This window comes from Dermacentor variabilis, chromosome 8 (genome assembly GCF_050947875.1).
Source record: "Dermacentor variabilis isolate Ectoservices chromosome 8, ASM5094787v1, whole genome shotgun sequence".
Taxonomy (NCBI): Eukaryota; Metazoa; Arthropoda; class Arachnida; order Ixodida; family Ixodidae; genus Dermacentor; species Dermacentor variabilis.
The window spans coordinates 62,704,292-62,710,617 of NC_134575.1; positions in this window are offsets into that span (position 1 = coordinate 62,704,292).

Genomic DNA, 6,326 nt, shown 5'->3' on the forward strand with positions numbered 1-6,326 from the left:
AATTTTGTATGTGCAATAGGTCATTTTGTAACGCCTAATGGTCGGTAGGATTGGTAACTGCTCTTTAATATACAGAATCGTCAGCGAAGAGTCGTATATGAGAAGAAATATTACAAGGCCGCTCATTGATGTATATTAAGAAAAGGAGGGGACCAAGTACGGTACCTTGAGGTGCGCCTGAAGGCACGGGTGTTAGGGATGAAGAGTGTGAGCTAGCGTATACGAACTGCTGATGGTTAGTTAAAAACCCTCGAATCCAGCTTAGAACGCAAGGATGAAGATTAAGACGGGACAACTTTATTAAGAGACGACCATGAGGAACCTTATCGAACGCTTTTCCATAATCTAGAAATATTGTGTCAGTCGGGATGTTACGATCTAGGTTTAAATATAAATCGTGCAAGAAAAGAGCAAGTTGGGTGTCACAGGAATACTTTTTGTGGCAACCATGTTGACTTGAGTGAAAAAAATTGACGGAGGTTAGGAAGCTAGCAATGTGCGAGTATAAAATATGTTCCATTGTTTTAGAAGACAAGCTGGCTATGGAAATAGGGCGGTAGTTACTCGGTGATGATCGGCCTCCTTTCTTGAAGACTTGGATGACCTTGCCCGCCTGGTAGTCATGTGTAATTGAAGAGCTGTTAAGCGAATCCTGGAACATGAGTGATAAAAACAGACTACACAGATGTTTAGTATTTTCAGCACTTTGGTATTGATACCGTCTATTGCTGTGGATTCAGTGATATTCGGCGCTAACGTAGCTGGGGTTTAAATGTGTGGAGTCAAAGGTCCGGTAGACTTACACATTCAGGGATTACAGACCCCAATAAAGAGATTCCTTTCTATAAAGATTACGGCGTGAATATTCCTTAGAGCGCATATCTCTCGTTTGAACACTGATTGAGCTTTCGACATCTGGTAGCGTGGTGTTTGTTTACCAAAAGAGGTGCATCAGTACGAAGTTTCACACAGCGACGTCCACTGATCAGGGAAGAAAGGGCAACGATTTATTTATAGCCTTTTAAGCAGAAGGTCAGAAGAAGCGGCCACTCCAAGAAAGATCGACTGGGTGCCTGCGGCGGCTTCTGGCTGTGCTGCACATTCATGTCATACCAGCTGTTCGTAGCATACTTCGTAGAGCATTTGTTGCTGTCACCTATTACATTTACAGTTATAAGAAGCATATAGAGACGAAGTAAGGGCAGTGCATTTTGCAGTCCATTCCGACGTGACCACATTGACTTCCCATAGCACGAGCATAATCTTTAGGATTTGCTATATATTTATCTGTGTTGTAGGGATGCTCTCTATTACGTATATAAATATTTATAATTGACAGTATTGTTTAGGTGCAGACTTAGAACACCCAGTGGCAGCTGTCATTCACATTTTTTCATAGGTTCAAACACTTTGATTTGTTTGGCTACGGGTATTTCGTCTCCAGAGAACTTACAAATTATTTTATGCAGAGCCTCAGCCAGCAGAACCGACAGATACGGAAGGTGAGTTTATAGATTATTTTCGTTTCGAGTAGCAATTTTTTAGAGATTGATGGAAAATAATATTATGTTCCTGCTATATGCAGCTTTTGCTGGTAAAATTGACATTGTTTCGGCTAGAACAAAATGCGAAATGCCGAGCATGCAGGTGATGAGCGCCGATTCTAAAGTTTACTTCTTTTAATCACCCAAAGATAATCATTACTTAAATACGAATCCACGGCTGCGCCCTGCATTATTACGATAGCAGTGTAAAAAATGAAACAGCAATTCAAGCAATCCTTGTCACCAAATTTATGTGGCGTTTTCAAGGTGCACAAAAAGATGATGTGGGAACCAACCCTGAGGAAGGTGAGTGCATGGTTTTGTTATCTTTTAATCCAGCATTTCACAAGGTGAAAGAGAATGGAATGTTAGGATCTTTTCTGAATTTATTTTATGAGTCTAACTTAAATTTACAGGGTATTGCACTCGAGTAGAATATCAACTGTATACGCGGATTTAGAAGACGGAATACATATTGGCTTTGTTTTAGTTTGCTATGTGATGTTTTACAACTGGTGTGGTCTACTTTAGTGAGTTTCACTAACAGTGATCCTACGCTTAAACCACGCTGCGATGTTTTTCCCTAGGAAAAATTGCAAGAAAGCGTCTAGCCCGGCGCATGCTGCATGTGACAACTCGCAATAGATAAATTTGCCATTGCGCAGAGAGTATGCCTAATATGTAAGGCGTATAATTAGCATCGTTCGACAGCCAATGCATGCCAATTGCCTATAACTACTTACTCGACCGTCATAGCGAATTATCACTCAATTTCCATTGCGTTTATACTTTTTGGGAAGCGCCTATATCTGTCAACATTTTTATTCAGGGAAAGAAGAAGGCGAGAATACGGATAATGGCGGTGAGGGTAAGTTTTTGCTTCCTCAAAGCTGCGTTTTTGTGGCCAATAAATACAGGCAAATATCACCAGCTATTCTGATATATCTTGGTTTGGCCTTACCGCTGTACTTATGCTGGTTACACAAAGAAATACATTATTAAGAATGAGTTCTAGCAGGTTACATTAGGGAACTCGCGGTACGAGCCAGCCCAACATTCCTTTTATCAATGTGTCCGCAATTGGAAAATACTTCAAGCGCAGCAGTGCTTGTTTTTCAATATCTGGAAAGGTGCGTTTGTAGAAGTTCGATTGATGACGCTGTTTTATACAGAAGATTAGGCTCAGTTTACTAATTTACCTAAATATTCTGAAATAATAGCAGGCACTACTTCACCACCGTAGGGGGGAAAGGGTGAAGGAGAAGGAAAAGAGAGGACCAGACAGCTCGCCTTCGCGCATAGAGTTCGCCGCCAGCGTTTCGAAGAAAACATTACGATTCGATAAGATACATTTGCCTGAAAGCCTGAGAAGTAGTCAGAGTTGTTTGAAAGATATCGGCGTTCGACTAGTGAAAACTAAACTTCATCGTTCTCCAAGTCTTCTGCGGCTATAATTGTAAACTGTGAAAAGTAATTGGATATCTAGCCTGCCACTACACCTTCATACTATCGTTGTCGCTTGAGTTGGTCTCAAGGCACAACTCAATTTCGCATTAGGAAGTATCGTAACGGTCGCTGAATTTTTTTTAGAATAGCACAGTTGCAATTTGCCGGCAGAGTATAAAGAAAAAATGAAAGATCTGTTTTTCCTTGTAGCGTATGTACAATTATTTTTTATCCGTTATTTCTTGCACTGATTGGTCATGGCTAACCATGGGCAGTGGCATGTGTTTTGTTTTTAAACTAAATTGTCAACTCTTAACAATGATGAAATGTTTTCTTCGAATGAGAATCAATGTATTTTACGCGCATTTAGGTGAAAGACATGATAGGACAGTGCATCCTTAATAACGGCGCAATTGTTTTGTGGTTTAACCAGTGAAGACTGTCTTTGGTACGCTGCTACGGTGACATCATCTACTCGACAGAAATGTAAAATTGCAGCCATATAAAGAAATGCCTTTCATACATATGCGTCATTCCGAAAATATTTCGCGTCCAGACTATAAATCGTTATATTTTTGTTTGCTCCCCACTCATGCTGTTCTCAGCGTTAGCCTCATAAATGGTCGTACACGACGGCTAAATGTGCCGTTTCACTCTATCTATGAAAACGTGACGTGCAGGCGGACATCTGTAAAACGCCATAATTCATAACATCGTGCACGGCTGTTGTACGCTCGCGGCTCAATCTCGCCATGTGTGAAGCACATGAAAGCGGGCAGAAAGCGCGCCGTTTCCCACCGTGAGCGAGGCAGTGCGAGAGGGGGAAGAGAAAGGGAGGGGAGGGGGTGGCTTTCTACTTCGGCTGCACCTGTACATGTGGCGTTTGCGCGCGGTCTCCCAGTAGTACCTTGAGTGCGATCTGGATTGAGGGCAGAGTCTATCTAGGCGCCTCGGCGACGCGTAGTTTCGTGCGTGTTGTGTCGTCTTGGCGCTCACTTGTCGTTGAAGCGATAGAGAGCACAAATGCCACTTCGCTCGCTGTTGCGGTCGCGTTTCCTCACGCTAACTTCCTGAAAGCGAGTTTCCGCGGTGATCGACTCAGATGTGCTCATGTTGGCTTGCGGGCACGTGACACTATCCTTGTTCATTCGGTTAGTACGCATATGTTTACAAATTTGTACGGCCGATAAAACTACTATCTTTACTTCGTATAGCTGTCCAGTAATTTGCTATTGAAATCCACATGTTTTCTCACAATCTCTTACGGACGCACACTCTCAGGCACTCCAAGCATTACAGGCTATATAATATACATTATTTTGAACGAAAAACTGAGATTTCGTTCTGCAATCCGCCGTATGGTATTGTACGAGAAATCTTATACATTCGAGGAAAGGATTATTGTCAAAAGGAATCCCTGTTTTCTTGATTGTGTTATCACCCACTCGTTATCATGCCTGCGTTATTCCGAGAAATAATCTTAACTGCGTTCATATGTGTTGTAATTTAGGTGAAGTAATATACTGGAGATCTTGTGAATAAAATATTGCTTGGTGATGATGATGTCGTTCTCAACGGGCGGAACAGGGATGTCTTTGAGTGCTGTGTTACTGAGTAGGTTAACATGAATGCAACAGCGCTGATCTCTCAGCAACGATCTCAACAAATAAGAAATTAATACTAAAAACCTGATAGCATTATCCTTAAAGTTTATAACATTATCTATGAGATCTTAGTTGAAATGTCATCTAAAGATGCTGTTGATAAATTGACCAGATTTGTAGTTATAAGTGGAGTCATTAAAACTGGCCGCTTAATATTGCCGAAGTCAGACGACGAGCGTTTAAACGAGTCACAAGAAAAATAACGACGCGCACATCGTGCTTTGCATAAGCGCGGTTCTTCCATCATCTGAAGGCTGCGAGATCAAACGACCTCTTTCACGTCATTGATGATTAAACAATATGTGCACCAGTGAACCAGTGAATCTTCATTGATGCGCCTGGAAAGGCAAATTGTGCTACACATGCCAAATGTAGAATATGCACACTCACATTCTGGAGGGAGAAATTGTGTAATAAAATGCAAAAAAGTTTTTGAACATAGCACTCTACGAAATGACGTGTCGTTGGGCTCGACAGTCATGTTCAGAGATGAACATGTTGCGCGCAAAATGAATGCCGCAAAAAGAAGACGACGAACAACGCAGAGAGCTACTACAAACTCATGTTTATTGCTGATTCGTGAGCACCAGTGTATATAGGGTGTTCAAGCTAAGGCTAGCTTAGCTGTTCAAAGAAAAAGAAATATTCAAAAAGATTCACATCAAGAAACGATTAAGAGAGCTAATGTGTTCGGTAATCAGATCTCGCACGACCGAGAACCGTAGCTCTTATAATCACATCATGTGATCCATTGCTTGAATATTTTCTTTCCTTTACGCAGCTCTTAGGACGCTAGCTGGTACGCACAGGTACACCAAATCATAACATGGAAAATAAAAGTAATCAAGAAAATCCAGATAGGGCGCGTGCTTTAACATCCTATTCAGCATGAATATCATTTCCTTGTCGTAGTCACCTAACTGGTATCATTGATGCACATGTATCATGTTTCGTTGAGCTAAGATACATTATAATAAATGGCGATAACACGAATATCGCAGTTAGAGCATTAGTAAAGCTGCAAATTCATAAGACAAAACACAGCGAAAACTTGGCTAAATGCTTAAACATCCTCTCGTGTGATTTGGTTGAACGATCGCTGATCACCCTCTACCTATATACACTGTCCAACTGTGGCTATAGATACTTGAAGCTGTGCTTCCGCTTTTTTCTTCAACTCGTACTGTGGAGGTACTTTATAAAGAAGGAGACGAGTCAATTGATGGAGGGACTGCTTGTGCCTTTGTACATTGCCATTGTTTCTACTATTTAAGTACCACAACTCTTACTGCGTATTGAGGTATTTAAAATATTCTAGCGATGTAAAACAAAGCATCCTTAAAAATTATTCCCATTAAAGAGACCTCTAACGCTGTGTGCTACCTACAACGCATATTGCTGTAGTACATCATTCAAATCTGCGTTGCTTCCTTTGGCAAAATATATAGAGCGATATTAGATGCACAGTAAAAAAGGCCAAAACTCAGGCAGAGCTGCTAAATGCAACTATTATCTCACTATTAAATTATAAATATTTCAGTAATTACTCTCAAACGATGCTGTCCTCGGAATTAATTTAAATTCAAAGGTCGTTAATGGTGCGACCCACCTACAACGCGCGAGGTTAAATACGGCGTAATAAAAAATTGAGCTTGTATTCCATCCTTTCCAA